This window comes from Pleurodeles waltl, chromosome 6, assembly GCF_031143425.1.
Source record: "Pleurodeles waltl isolate 20211129_DDA chromosome 6, aPleWal1.hap1.20221129, whole genome shotgun sequence".
NCBI classification, from domain to species: domain Eukaryota; kingdom Metazoa; phylum Chordata; class Amphibia; order Caudata; family Salamandridae; genus Pleurodeles; species Pleurodeles waltl.
The window spans coordinates 1,491,543,686-1,491,559,160 of record NC_090445.1 but is presented as its reverse complement, the minus strand read 5'-3'; positions in this window follow the sequence as shown (position 1 = coordinate 1,491,559,160).

The window sequence follows — 15,475 nt, the reverse complement described above, 5'->3', positions numbered from 1 at the left end:
TCCACAAGTCATTATTGTGAGTGGAAAGGAGAAGGTCACGTTTGAGAGCCTCCTTCCTTATGAAAGTATAATGGTCTTCAAAAAGGGTGTCTGCTAATTCTCTCTGAATTTTGTGCTCAAAGATTTCCATACAAAATTTTGAGAGATTCAGAAAATAGGTAGTCTTTTTTTTTTAAATTTCTTTACTGATTTTCCAGAAAAATAACAATTCCTTAATTTCTCTACCCACCCATGGAAGGACTCAAACCAATATTTACATACAGGAATTTGGATCACTGATTTTGCATGACACCTCATTAAGTTATCACAAGTACCATCACATTCCTATTCTGCATACCTGTATCTACATCCATCTCTCCCTTGATCAGATAAGTGTCAATTTGTAGAGTTTCCCCTTCTGTAGTACATTCTTCCCCTTGTGGCAGTTCCATTTCAATCATATTCTATTCTATAACTCCACCCTACCCACTTCTGGTACATGCTAGGTTCTGCCTCACTCCATATTGAGTTTGCACCTATCAGGTGAATTCATTAGTCTACTGTCCTTTAGTGGGTAGCTGGATAACTATCCACTTCAGTGAAAGAATTTATTTTCCAATGTTAATCCCAGTTCCACTACTTCGATCATTACTCTCATTTACTTAGCGTGGGGTACATAGCAAGAAGGCTTAACTGTAGTGTAGGCTGCAAAAGAATAATGCACTCAATGTTGTTATAACTTTTTCCCAAAACCTCTGCACCTATTAGCAGTTCCACCACATGTGTGGATATGTGTCTTTCGCAATCCTAAATTTGGGGCAGTTATCTGATTTGGTTGAGGTAGTTATCGTCAATAATTGTGGTGTCACCTATCCGCTGTGTACACATTTATACCAAATATGTTTTAACCGTGCATTGCAAGTAACTTTCCTGCAATTACTGAGGATATTCTCCCATTCTCAATCCCCACATTTATCCTCCATTTCTCTTTCGGAGTGGGCTTTGCATAGAAGCATTCTCATCTCATTCCATGGGATCAATAGTATATGTAGTCATGTGATTAGTGTGCTGCTTCCATGCATGTCAGGTAGCATCTGGTTTAAGAGATCCACAGAGATGGACCTCAGGAGGTTAATAGCCTCCTCACTGAGGGCAGCAGGGCTCAATGAGGCTGGGGCAGATGTGCCTGTTGTGAAGGAGACACCCACACTCCTGGGTGAGTAGGCACGGGCAACTGGGTGGGGAGCTACAAGGAGGACGGTGTTAGGAGGGGAAGTGGCTGGACAATGATGGTGCTGGGGTGGTCCCACACAGGTCTGCCACTACCAGGGAGTGTCCATTGTAGGAGGATTCGGAGGATGATGTAGATGATCAGGTCTCCCCTGTGGCACTCCCCTCACCATCTTTCCCACCCACTTGGGCTTGCTGGAATCAGCCTCCTGGGTGTTGTGTGCTGCTGTTTCCCCACTTGCCTCTGCCCCTTCTCCTTCGCCAGATGAAGCTGATGCGCACAAAGGGATAGAAAGTGAGGGAGAGGGAGAGATAAGATAGGGTGAAAAAGGGTCAACACCTAACTTCCATAATCTCAGTTGAACATGTGCATATCTCACACAACATCTCATGGTCGGCCATGCCCTATCAATTGCTCTCCAAGGCGGATAATACCTATTGGCCATTGAAAGCTATAATGGACAGTTAACATCAGATGTGCACACAAGTACAGATATGCACATGAAGAAGGCAGTGACTCACAATGGCAGCAGAGGAATTGACAGGGCCATCTAAAAAATGACATGAATACACAATGTTGGTACTTCAGGGACCTCCCAGGGCACTTGCCACATCAAGTACCATCCCATAGTTGTAATGCCAAGTCCACACAATGTTATTTGTGGGGAAGGGCCAAAAACAGCAGGGCAGGTCAGGAGAGGGCATGGTGACACCGACTGAGGGACCTGTGTCATACCTTCTGTCCACACCAACCTGTAAGGCGGCGAACACTGCTAGCTGCACCGACCGCCAAGTGCACCACCGCCACAGACGCCGCCGCCAGCACCGCCGCCCCAGACACCGCCGCAAGCACCGCCAGTGGCCCCGCGACGTCCTCGGAAAGTCGCTCCACCGCTGACATGCCTACCATCCCCAGTGGTCAGTCGTCCGAGGCTGGAGGAGAGTTCCAGGACCCTGGGCAGCTTCCATGAAGTATTACCATCATCACTGTTGGCACCTGCAGGTGGAAGGTGAAGCTGCAGCGTTGTGGGGTATGTCGCTGCCTCCATTGCGTATCATGCTACCTGTACCTCACCGATGTCATGCCACGCACACTCAGGTGAGTGAATTGTACTGGTCACACTGCACGTGAAGCACTCTGGGCACAAGGCTCCCTCCAGAACCAGTGGAGTATCACATCCACTACCTGAGTCCTGGCAGGATGAAGCACTCTGGGCACAAGGCCCCCTCCGGAACCAGTGGAGTATCACATCCACTACCTGAGTCCTTGGCAGGATGAAACACTCTGGCCTCAAGGCCTCTTCCAGAACCAGTGGGGTATCACATCCACTACCTGTGTCCTTGGCAGGATTAAGCACTCTGGGCACAAGGCCCCCTCCAGAACCAGTGGAGACTGTCATCCACTTGAGAGACTGTGGCTTTGCACTCCCCAGGATAATGCAGTGGACAAACCACTCACTGGAGAGACATGAGAGCCTGTGGCTTTGCACTCCCCAGGATAAAGCAGTGGGCAAACCACTCACTGGAGAGACTTGAGAGACTGTGGCTTTACACTCCCCAGGATAAAGTAGTGGACAACCCATCCACTGGAGAGACTTGAGAGACTGTGGATTTGCACTCCCCAGGATAATGCAGTGGGCAACCCACCCATTGGAGAGACTTGAGAGACTGTGGCTTTACACTCCCCAGGATAATGCAGTGGGCAACCCACCCACTGGAGAGACTTGAGAGACTGTGGCTTTGCACTACCCAGGATGCAGCAATGGGCATGGAGCCCCCTCGTGCAGCAGTGGCGTTGTGCATTCACCTGGCTGAGGTGCCCCCCTCCCCCTGAGGTGCCTGTTTCATTTCGATCTGATGCCCCTGCAGTATTCTCTCAGTTTCCAGTCAGGTATGTAGTGTGAGCTTCACCCATGCATTTGGGGCCCAGTGGTCCACAGACAATGATTTGCGCACTATCTGGACTTGTGTAGTTGGTGTACATAATTGTATATACTGGATTTTTAACTTTGATAATGAGATTTCACATGATTACATTCGTTAAAATAATTTCCCTTTGTCCTTGCATTCCTCCAGGGTGTCGGGGGAGTGTATATGTATAGTTGCTGCATGTATTTGTGTGTATGGTGTTGTGGGTGGGGGTAGGGGTGTTGCATGTGTGTGTCACACTCTTCCCCCCCCCCTGTGTTGTAGGTGCAGTACTGACTGTGGTGGTCGCCGCCGTCTTTGGTGATCCTGATAGAAGAGAAGGAAGACCAGCATCGGCAGTATCTCCAATTCGGGATCCATGGCGTCTTGGTTCCTCATGGGGTGTGAAGAGGTGAGTGTTTTCCCTACTGTTTCCGCCGTGTTTTTGTTTGCGTTGATTCCACCCCAGAAAAGGTGGCGGATAGCGGTCTTGAAATACATTGGGCGGTACTTTGTCTTCTGTCTGTCTGTTGGCGGTTACCGCCCCGGTGTTTGTTGCTACAGCTGTGGCGGTCACAGTGTTAAAGTCGCTGTCTATGTTGGCGGTTTCTGCCATGGTCGTGATTCCATTTTGTTTTCCGCCGGACTGTTTGCGGTATTACCGCCGCTTTAACACCGACCACCAGGGTTGTAATGAGGGCCATGATGGTTAGTTTGACAAAACTGCCCCCACCATGGGAAATGTGCAATTTCAATCCAGTGACAGCATTGTCTTGTCACACATAAATCACATTTACCCTAGCTGGGTCACTGATACCCATTGTTGTTGTGCGTCTGCAATTGTCGACAATCACAGTATTTCAGTAGTAGCCCACCCAGTCCCACTTAAGGCCTGACAAGGGCGAGGTAACTGTCAGTACTCACCCTGTTGTGGTTGCTGTACTGCCCTTAAGTGTCAATCCACCTCAGGGTAGGCCACTGCCAAAATGCGAGCTATTAGGGGGTCAGGGTCTGATGGGCACCCCTCCCTCACTGAGAGGACATCCCGTGCTGGGCCTTTGCAGTCTTTGGGGCCCAGCATCTCAGGTCCTTCCACCGCTTCTGACAATAGGTATTCCGCAGACTGTGGACCTCCAGCGTCTGCACTTGCTTGGTGATGTCACACCAGGTCCCTTTCTTCTGATGGTTGCTGACATGGATGTGTGACACAGGAGGAGAAAGAGATTAGGACTAACAAAGAGTAGACCGAAATGATCTACACACATCAGACACACCACATTGCCGTCCATCGTTACGAGTCACACTCCTAATATGCATGCCGCCAGTATGCATGTACTCCGTGGCTGATATGCCTCTGCCATTCACAAGGACACAGACCCCTACCACACACAACAATGGCATAGGGCTCACCTGCTCCTCTGGGGCCCCATACAGCTGTCCATACAGAGGTAGGACCCCTTCGACCAGATTCTCCAGTTCTTTTCAGGTGAAGGACTGGTCCCTATCGCCTGCAGGACATGGCAAGATGGCCCACAGAGACAGTACACAGCAGCTCATGTAGTGGAGGTGTTGCTTGCAGGAGTGTATGTCAGGAGTCAAGTGAACTAAGCAGTAGAAAATGGCGGTCACGGCTGCTGCGTACATGACCATCACCGCCGGCGGTGATCCTTATTGGCCTCAGTTCCCCATAGGCAGCAATGTTGACCAATAAGAAGTTGCACAGAGTTTGCATCCGCCTACTGCCATGGGGGCATATTCTGACGGACTTGCATCACTTCCATCTGTCCTGTCCTGTCGGACAGGCACCTGCCATTTTATGTAGAGTAAATGGCTTAATGTTCAGAAATAAGTGCATCATGGTACTTATATGTCAAGAATGCTGTGCAGGCCAATGTTGTACCATAATGCATTGGCACATACATGTCACATTCAATGCACAGTGCAGTAAAATGGGCAGAGGTCACATGAACTGTATGTTCAATTACTACTTGCCTCATAGGCGGTGTTGCATCATAGATCACTGTACAATTTACTTACATGCCCCATCTGGGAACCACATGTGCACACAACATGGGACATCACACGTGTTGTGTGGCACAAATAATGTTCAGGACCAACAATGGCCAGCACTGATGGTAGCAATGGCCCTCCTGCATACACAATTTTGGTGTGTGGCACAACATTTTGTACAGCTAACATATGTGGACTGCTAATCACATTCTACATTCTCTCTTCTCCATCCTAGATACCGTGTAATGAGGAGAAGGAGAAATGTACTGGTGACCTCGTTACCTTGGAAGAGAGACACATCGTCCAGGCCTATCATCTGAATTGTATCATGGAGCTCTGTCATCTGCAATCCTAAAGCCATCCCTCACATATTACAAGTCTTGACGGTACTACACTTCCTTGCCACAGGGTCCTTTCAGGTCACAGTGGGCTTGGCTGCAGGAATGTCACAGCCCATGTTTAGTTTTGTTTGGAAAGATGTACTGTGTGCATCCCTAAAATACATTGGACAGCAACATCAGGTTCCCCAAAACTGTAGATCGGGCCACTGTAAAGGTAGACTTCTATGACCTTGGACACATTCCTCACATCATAGGAGCAATTGATGGCACCCATATTGCTTTTGTTCCTCCCACTGTAAATAAACAAGTATATAGGAACACGAAAAATTTTCACTCTATTAATGTGCAAGTGGTGTGTTTGGCGGACCAGTACATCTCCCAAGTGACTGCCAAGTTTCCGGGATCTGTGCATGGCGCCTACATTATGAGGAGCAGCAATGTCCCACACATGATGACACATCTACAGAGAGAGAGGGCTTGGTCAGTGGTAGGTATCAATATGGATGTGTGTCTCTGTTGTAGCTCCTGCCAACACATTTTTCTCTGTGGTTGTCACTGGTTTGTAACATAGCCTGCCTTTATTCGTACAGGTGGCTGAGGCTATCTTAACCTGCCCTGGCTGTTAACACCAGTGAGGTTCCCTGCAATGGATGCCGAGACATGTTACAATGAGGCCCACAGCAGGATGAGACATGTGATTGAAAGGACTTTTCGCCTACTTAAGGCACAATTCTGGTGTCTCCCCGTCTCTGGAGGTGCCCTCCTCTACAGGGCCCAAAAGGTGAGCCAGATCATAGTTGCCTGCTGCATGCTCCACATTCTGGCCCTACGACATCACATCCTATTACTAGCAGATGAGAAGGTGGCCGATGAACCAGTGGATGGTGAGGGTGACATAGAAAGTGATGAGGAGGCAGATGAGGATGGTGCAGCACACTCTAGGACAGAGCTGATCAATCAGTACTTCCAGCGACATACAGGTATATTGTGTGTATTGTAGCAGGTGATATACTTTCACTTGGATTATAGACAATGGCCCTCTTGGCCATTTACAACAGTGCAGATGTACCATTTACCCATTCCTATGTGTGGGTGGTGAATGTATGTCAGAAGCAGTGCAATTGGTCTCAAATCAGCCATATGTCCCCTAGGCAGGATGCTAGGTAAACATCTTCCGAGGACAGTTCTGTAGTCTGCTATGTGTCCTGTTATCTCATGTCCAGGTGTGAGTCCAGCTATGGACTGTGTACAGTGTATCCTTTTCTCTCCTAGCAGTTGCCAGAGCCATTCATGTCAAGTTGCCTTTGTTAACAGTTGAAGTTGTTGATTTGAGCCCATGACAGCTGTCAGCTACAGCTATTTAGTCATGTATGTATTGTTTTTGTTGATGTAGAAGTCTAATCAGTTGTACCGTGTTGCCTCGCTAATCCACAATGGCCACCACAATGATGGACTGCATAAGTGCTTAGAGTGCTACCGTGCCTCAAATACTGATATGTGTCCCTATGTTGTACTTTTTTCAGATTTAATTACTGGATCTACTCTGGTGTGTGGCTGGACTAATGACTCTCATTCGACTGACTAGTGTGACATCGCTGATGTACTAGGTCCCCTGCAGAGGATGCCTACCTTTACTGTTATTTACCCTGGCTGTTGGTGGAGGGGTATTACTACACAAGAGATTTAGCTGAACACACATTTGAACATCACACAATAAAGATACACATGCATTTGCTGTTTTCTACAGTGTTTATTGTGCATATTTTGTCCAATAGTTGATGAGTGGGGTCATGATGGATGAAATCATCAGAGTGGATGGGCTAGCTGTAGGTAGTACAGGTCCAATGTCCAAGGGCCATAGTTAAAATGGAGAAATTACATTGAACAGTCAACAGGATTTGTCAGTGGCACACAAGGGTGGATGTTCAGGAAAGGATCACTTCCTGGCAGTGGGTTTGGTCTTGGCACCAGCTCCAGCTGGATGCCTAGATGGATGACCACTTTTGTGGGGGTGGGGTTCCTCAGCTACAGAGGGAGGGGTGTCAGTGGCCTGTGCCTCCCCTGGCAGGGCCTCCAGTCCACTGGCTGCCGCTGATGTAGATGGCTCAGATAAGGGGTTGCCAGTGGAGGGGCCTGCTGCTGGGTGAAGGTGGGATGCAGGATGTTAGGGGAGGTCCCTGAGCACCCCTGCAATGTTGGCCATGGAGGCACTTTGTGCCTGTCACTCCTGCATGGCCTCCTGGTGCTATTCCCTCTGCAGCCTTTGGTTTTCCCCAAGATGGTGAGTTTTTTTCCCCATCTTGTCTTGGGATTGCTGATCTGCTCCCAGGACTTGGGAGATGGAGTCCTGGTCATTTGGCTCCTTGTCTGCCCCCATATTGTGGCCCACAGGTGCCCTCCCACACTCCCTGTTCCCTTGTGCCACTGGCATGGTGTGCCCACTCTCAGTGTCACCAGGAACATCATTGTCTTGGGTGTGAGAGGTCGACGCTGGTCCCTCTACTGTGGGGCACACTACTGATTGACCAGTCCTTGTGACACAGGTTTAGGGACAAGGGGTTGGCTGTGCTGTTACTGCCACAAGATGAGGGGTGTTGGATGTGGGCAGGGTGATGTTGGGAGTGGTGGACTAACCAGGTGTCTCCGATGGGCCAGCTAAGTCATCAATGTCCAGACATCCTGAGGCATAGTCGACACTGGGGCCTTCATCCTGTGAATGGCTGGCATTTACTGGTACAGTCTCTATGGTGGCAGTGACAGGAGTACCTGTGAATGGAGTGGAAGAGTGTTACCTGGTGGAGATGTGTTTGGTTGTCTCTTTGTCTCAAGCATACTGTAGCTTGACTTGATTCCCAGTTATGGCAATGACAGATGCAGCACTTTGGGCATTGTTTGTGGATAGTAGATTGTGGGATAGGTCCTTTCTTTCTTTTTTGCCATGTGCTGGTGCTCAGTTGAATCATCCAGTTGGTGTGCAGGTGTAATAGTTATACATGCAGGAATTGCACTGTGCAGTGAACAGAGCAGGTTTATTTTTAGATGGGCTGGTGCATTGTGGGATTTGTAGTGGTTGTTGTTGGCAGTGCTATCCGTGCACTTGGGAGGGACTATGTGGTCATTGTGGCTGGTGGGTTGTGTGGCATGCAGGGGAGTGATGTGAGGTGATTGGGTGTGAGATGGAGTGGTAGATAGAGTGATTTGGGGAGTGATAGGGTGGTGAGGAAATATGCTTGGGAGTATTACTTGGTGTCAGGGGAGTATTCATTACTTACCAGACTCTAGTCTTCTAGGTATTCCAGTCAGGCCCTCATGATGCAGTATTTCCAAGAACTTCTCCTGCCACATTGTGAATTCATGAGGAGGAGGTGGCCCACCGCCAGTCTTCTGTATGGCAATTTGGTGTTGGGATGCCATGGAACACACCTTCTCTCATAGGTCTTTCTACCTTTTCTGGATATCCTCCCTTGGGCGTGGATGGTTGCCACACTGTCGACAATTCTCTACCATAACTCCATTGTTCTGGCTATGATTGTTTGCTGGACCTGTGCCCCAAACAGTTGTGGCTCTCCCCTGATGATTTCATCGACCATGCTCCTTAGCTCATCATCTGTGAAGCATGGGTGCTTTTGATGTGATATGATGGATGTGTTGTGGGTGGTGGTGTGTGTTGTGTGCAAGGTTGCAGAGTAGAGTGGTTGGTGGGGTGAAGGTGTTTGGTTGTGTGTGCTGGTGTTATCTGGTGTTTGTGTACAGTGGCAATGAGTGTATTGTGTTGCTGGTGCAGTTGTGTGGTGTGTGATGCGTATGAAGTGTGATGGTGCCTATGGAATCGACGTGCAGTGTTCTCCGTTGGTGTGCTCCTTGCTGTCAGTGTTGGTGGTTGTAAAGAATTGTGGAAGTGTGTGAGGGTGTGTTATATAGTGCATTGATCAGTTGCGTGTGGTATATGTCTCAGGTGTGGAGAATTCGTACTGTCCAATGTAGTGCTGTGTTCTGACGGAGGTGAGTTTTTGACCGCAGCGGTTTGCCATACAATGACTGCTGTGCTGATTTGTGGGTTGAAATCTGAAGGGCCCAATGTGTTCGGTGTGGCAGTGCTGGTAGTGTGACTGCCTCTGTCCCACCCTCGGTCATTCTCGCGGTTTGGATTTGTGGCTGTATTTTGGCGGTTTTCATTGTGGACTCTTAATACGGCGTGTGGGATACCACCAACACTGGTGGTCTTTTGGTGCCCACAACCACTGCAGCCTTGTCAAAAACCTGCCTAAATCGTAATGAGGGACTAAGAGCCTGATTTAGAGTTTGGCGGATATCGCCTCTGCCGCATTACAATTCCATTATACCCTATGGAAATTGTAACATGGCAGGCGGGATTTCCGTCATGTTGGGGTGGAGTAAACCGTCTGCCATACTCTATATCAGGCCCTAATTCTGAAGGTAAAACTTCAAACCTGTTTTCTGTATCTGACCTGCACTACATCACGTTCAGCCTAGGTACTGGTAAAGTGCAACCAGGTTATCATGGTTGGTACTTAACAATTTTTGGCACTATTTTCACATTTAAACTTTAAAAAATCATAGCACCAATTTCCCTCATCGGATTTTTGTCATTTTGGTGTCATTTTTTAAATTAAATATAATTGGTTGTGGATTTCTCTTGTGTTGCGTTTTTACTTTATTACTGTTTTGGTTCTCCAATTAATAATTTACGCAATGCTTCTAAGTTAGGTCGGACTGCTCTTTGCCATAGCTTAGGTTGTTAAGCTCAAAACAATTATGGACAATAGTGGCTAACCCTGAAAACAACTGTACATTACAGCCAAACCTAGCAAGCTAATTCTGAAACAGAAGAGGATGTGAAACTATGTCTGCAAGTTTGCACATGCGGTCACCAAATCCACAAGAATTCATCCCACTACTCAGCAGGTAATAGCAGGGGGCAGGATCATGTTTCAGAGCTCTCTGGACTGAAGGGTCTGCTCCTCCAACCAACAGCAGAGCAGAGCCATATTGTCCGTTCAGAAGGTGCCCTGGTGCAAGAAACAACTGCCACAGTGCCTGGAACAGCAAGTTGAGAGGACAGGTAAATCCAAACAATAAGGAATAATGAATATGCAGAGAAGATTGATGGTTCAACAAAATGAGGAATATTGATGGCCGCAGAGCCTCAGCATGAGGTGTCCTTCTTTTCAGCCATTTTCTTCCTTCTTCAAATAGCCCTCTTAAAGTAAATATCAAAGGTTGTGAAACCAGGCCATGCAAACATCCATGTAAAATACATTGCTAGCATGCACACAGTCTATGAAATCACCAAGATTTAATAGTACCTGTATATTGTTGTCAGGATCTCATCTTGCATAAATTTTGTGCCCTAAATATTGCCTACTTAGATAGCACTATTGGAGTTAATAAAGCAAAATTTACATCCAATTCAGCATTTTCTCAAATTATATATGCAAAATTTTATTTAGATCAGAAGATATAAATCAAGCCATTCTGATGCTTAAATGTTTCCCATCCACACTTTGGTTAGACAGCTTATTCATTTCTGTGACATTTACTTCTGTTAAACCAATTATTAGTCATTAAACAGGTCTGTAGCTAAAAAGACCAATTGTTGATTCAATATGTCTTGATGACATGTTATGAGGCGGGCACATAAAATATAAAAAAATGCAGTTATAAACTATACAACTGAGCAATTTCGATTAGTATGGATGTTGCTAAGAAAGCAGTGTGTGAAAGGAGTAGATAAAGTCTTTCATGTACTTGCAATTATTAGATGACTGATTAAATGTAATATAGATTTCCAATAATGATATTTCAATATTTCTCTGCTTCTGTTTTTTAAATAAGCGCATCACCGGGGCAGCGGCAGCGGCAGCCAGGGCAGGAGCCCTTTAAATTAAATCAACGCGCTCCCGCCCATCGGGAAGCGCATCACCGGGGCAGCGGCAGTGGCAGCCAGGGCAGGAGCCCTTTAAATTAAATCAACGCGCTCCCGCCCAGCGGGAAGCGCATCACCGGGGCAGCGGCAGCCAGGGCAGGAGCCCTTTAAATTAAATCAACGCGCTCCCGCCCAGCGGAAAGCGCATCACCGGGGCAGCGGCAGCGGCAGCCAGGGCAGGAGCCCTTTAAATTAAATCAACGCGCTCCCGCCCAGCGGGAAGCGCATCACCGGGGCAGCGGCAGCGGCAGCCAGGGCAGGAGCCCTTTAAATTAAATCAACGCGCTCCCGCCCAGCGGGAAGCGCATCACCGGGGCAGCGGCAGCCAGGGCAGGAGCCCTTTAAATTAAATCAACGCGCTCCCGCCCAGCGGGAAGCGCATCACCGGGGCAGCGGCAGCGGCAGCCAGGGCAGGAGCCCTTTAAATTAAATCAACGCGCTCCCGCCCAGCGGGAAGCGCATCACCGGGGCAGCGGCAGCCAGGGCAGGAGCCCTTTAAATTAAATCAACGCGCTCCCGCCCGCGGGACACGCGCGGGGGGCGCCCGGGCGAATCCCGGGCCAAGGGCGGGCCCGTCCTGCGCCCGTCATCGTCCGGAGGAGGCTGGGCTGGGCCTACTCTCTTTCATCTACTGTCCAAATAAACCAAGTAAGCTTCACTTATATATTTCCTGGTATTCCACAACCTTACAGGCACCATGGGGAAAAGAAAAGCTGCTGACTCACTAGGCCCCTTGTCAGATAGCAAAAAGCAGAGGAAGCGCACTGCTAAATTGGTCGCCAAGCCAAAAAAAACCTTTGAGGAGATAGATCAGTTGTTTGAAGAAGTTGAGGCAATTCTAAACTGTTCACCTAATCATAATGGTGCCTCCCTCGGAAAAAATGCCCTAGTTCCACCCGTGAAGATACAAGACTATTTTAAGAAAAGGTCAAAGGATCAAGATCTGGACTCAGGGTTGATCAAAAACAGTGCAACCTTACCAACAACGCACCTGCTATCCGTTCCCCCCACAAATGCTACAACAAACATGACAAATGTATTGGTGCACAGGAGTGGATCTCCTCATGCGGGAACAGAGGGCAACATCCCAAATCCTGCCATATCACTGAGTCATGTGACCAACATGATCTCGAATATACCTTGCAGAATCAGCAAAGAAGCTACCCATTGCACTCTGAAACCAGTCCCTGTCTCCCCTCCAATGCACCCTGCCACCGAGCCTAGCAATGCCCTTATACTTCAGAGGATAGAAGAAGTCAGATCCCTGGTACTACAACTGGTCAAATGTTTCCGGGAGAGCATAGAGTGTGGATCTAAGTGCAATCATAGGGATGAAGAGGCGAACATAGGCCATCCAATGCCTGATCCAACACTATTAACCCAGCTTGCACAGGGGGGCCAGGTTACCGATTTACAAAAGGAAAAGACATATCGGGTTGGCTCAGATGGGAATGTAGCACGCCCAGAATTTAACACCACACAGGCGAGCCAATATTGCAAAAGACCACTAGATGAGGGGGATACTATGGGAAACCATAGTGCCATTAATAAACTCCCCACAGGGCCCTCAAACTACCTGCCAGAAAAGAACCGTAAACAGATTGACAATCTCCCACCCAGGAGGTCCTATGCCATTCCTAATGACAGCGACCCACTTGCTCCCAAGTATGCTCCCGGTTGTTTTAATGCCCCTTCCCTTCAGAGGATTCCTCACGACCCAGTCTTATTGCCAAAACTCCAACGCCTTAAGCCTGGAACTAATACTCTCTTTTTGAAACAAGTTCCGAAACTGCTTCCGGGACTCAGTGAGGATCATGAGTCCAGGGTTAACAAAGTAATCCACTGGCTACGACACCAAAGAAACTGTCTATCAGTTATACGTTCAGATATTCGTAACACTAAGCGGTGGTGTCCCTTACGATCAACATACGATGCAATTTCAATCGAGTTTCATTATAGATCCCTTGTAGAAAACCTTGTTCTGTTTAATGACCGAACACTCCATCTTATGGAACAAAGAAGAAGTACATCACCTTAGAGACAGTACTAGAGATGGAAGACCAACCACATATTTCTGATTACTCACGCAACAACTCAACCAGCAATCAGTCCAGGCATGTCGTTTCTATTAGGTCTAACCCTGTATGACTGGCAATAGCCCAGGGACCAACTCCCGGGACTAGTCTAACGGAACCCAGTCCGATGATTTCTGATGGACCTACCGATACAGAGTCGATTTCCGAGAGACTCAACCCACAGTCACAAACCCCGGTCCTGGAGGAAAAAGGCATATCAATCATGACGTGGAATCTAGCAGGCCTTGGGAGGAAATTAGGCGACAGTGACTGGTGCTCGTATATCAACACCCAAGACATATGTCTTTTTCAAGAAACGTGGACAAAAGAGCCGACCACCTTAGACGGTTTTCTTTCTTTTAATGTGGCTGCTCAACCCTCCACAAAACCGACAGGCAGAGCCAAAGGTGGACTTTTGATGCTAATAAATAAGACCGTGCAGTGCACATATAAGACCCTAAAGTTCGATAGCCCAGATCTGATGGGGCTACAAATTTTGTTCCAACAGGATTTCACCATAACGTTTGTCAATATTTATGCCCGCTCGGTTTCGCGAGGGGCTGAGTCCCTAGTCTTAAAACAGCTTCTTGATTTTCTAGACACCCTGCAATCAGCCTCCTACCTAATAATAGCTGGGGATGTAAACTGCACCTTTGAACCCTCTGTGATAATAACTGGTCTCACTGAGGATGAAGATGAAACATGGGGGATTGCACAGTTGACTAGTGACAACAACTGTGTTAATTCTCGTGTAGCTACCCAATTGGCATCCCTCTGTTTGAAACATGGCCTCAGGGCATGCAATGGCCGAATGCCCTCTGACCTGGATACTGCACCCACTTTTAAACGTGGTTCAATCACAAGCGTAATTGATTACTTTCTAGTGGATGTGAGACTGTGGCCCTTTCTGAATGATATGAAGGTGGACGCTAGAACCGAAAGCGACCACTATCCCTTGCTACTCTCTATGTCAGGTGATGTTTTTGGTAGGACTTCGAACCAACAAACTACTATGGTCCCTATTCCTACCATGAACATCACATCTACGAAGGTCAGGTGGCCAAAGGTCCAGTCAAACCCTTACCTGCTACGCGAGATTTATCAGGCCTTCATAGATATTCTTGCTCCATATAGTGACCACGACTCCAATGATATACCCTTCTTATCTATACATGAAAATATGATCACAAGATTACAAAGCACATTCTATAGGAAGGTTGGGGCAAGACATCAAGGAGCTAACTCCAATACATGGTTTGACGAGTCCTGCCACATGGCTAAGAAAGGATTAAAAGGTGCCCTCTTGAACGGTTCCCACGGGGAAATACTATTAGCTAGATGTACTTACAAAGAATCCATCACCCGAGCAAAAAAAACCTGGGAAGACACAACTTGGCAGAGTTTACCGGATGCTACTCAATCCAACAATAATAAATTGTTCTGCGAATTGTTAGGCAAACGAGAGAAAGAGGGAAGGATTGGTGTGAGAAGCCACATACAGCCAGAAAAATGGGTGGACCATTTCTCCGGCCTATACAGGAAAATTGAGACCCCCATAATCTTAGCTACAGGGGAAGCAGACCAAGATCTTCCTTCTACCCCTGACGAGCATAATGGCCCAGCTCCTCCTGTAGGGGGCACACATGTTTTTAAGAGCCACACCTGCTTTACTACTAAAGAAACAGCTAATGCTATTAGTTCTTTAAAACTTGGGAAAGCTCCAGGCCCAGACAAAATTCCGGGGGACCTCTACTCGTCTGAACCAATAGTCTGGACTTGGTATATCAATACACTCTCTAATAAAATTGCCGAAGGGGGGCAGATCCCCATGACATGGAAGGGTGCAGAAATTATCCCCATCCATAAAAAGGGTGACGTAAACCTTCCGACAAATTACAGACCAATCAGTTTAATCGATAACATCCAAAAAATATTTGCCAAACAAGTTCTAGGTAGATTAACCAATTGGGCCAAAGATCAGAATA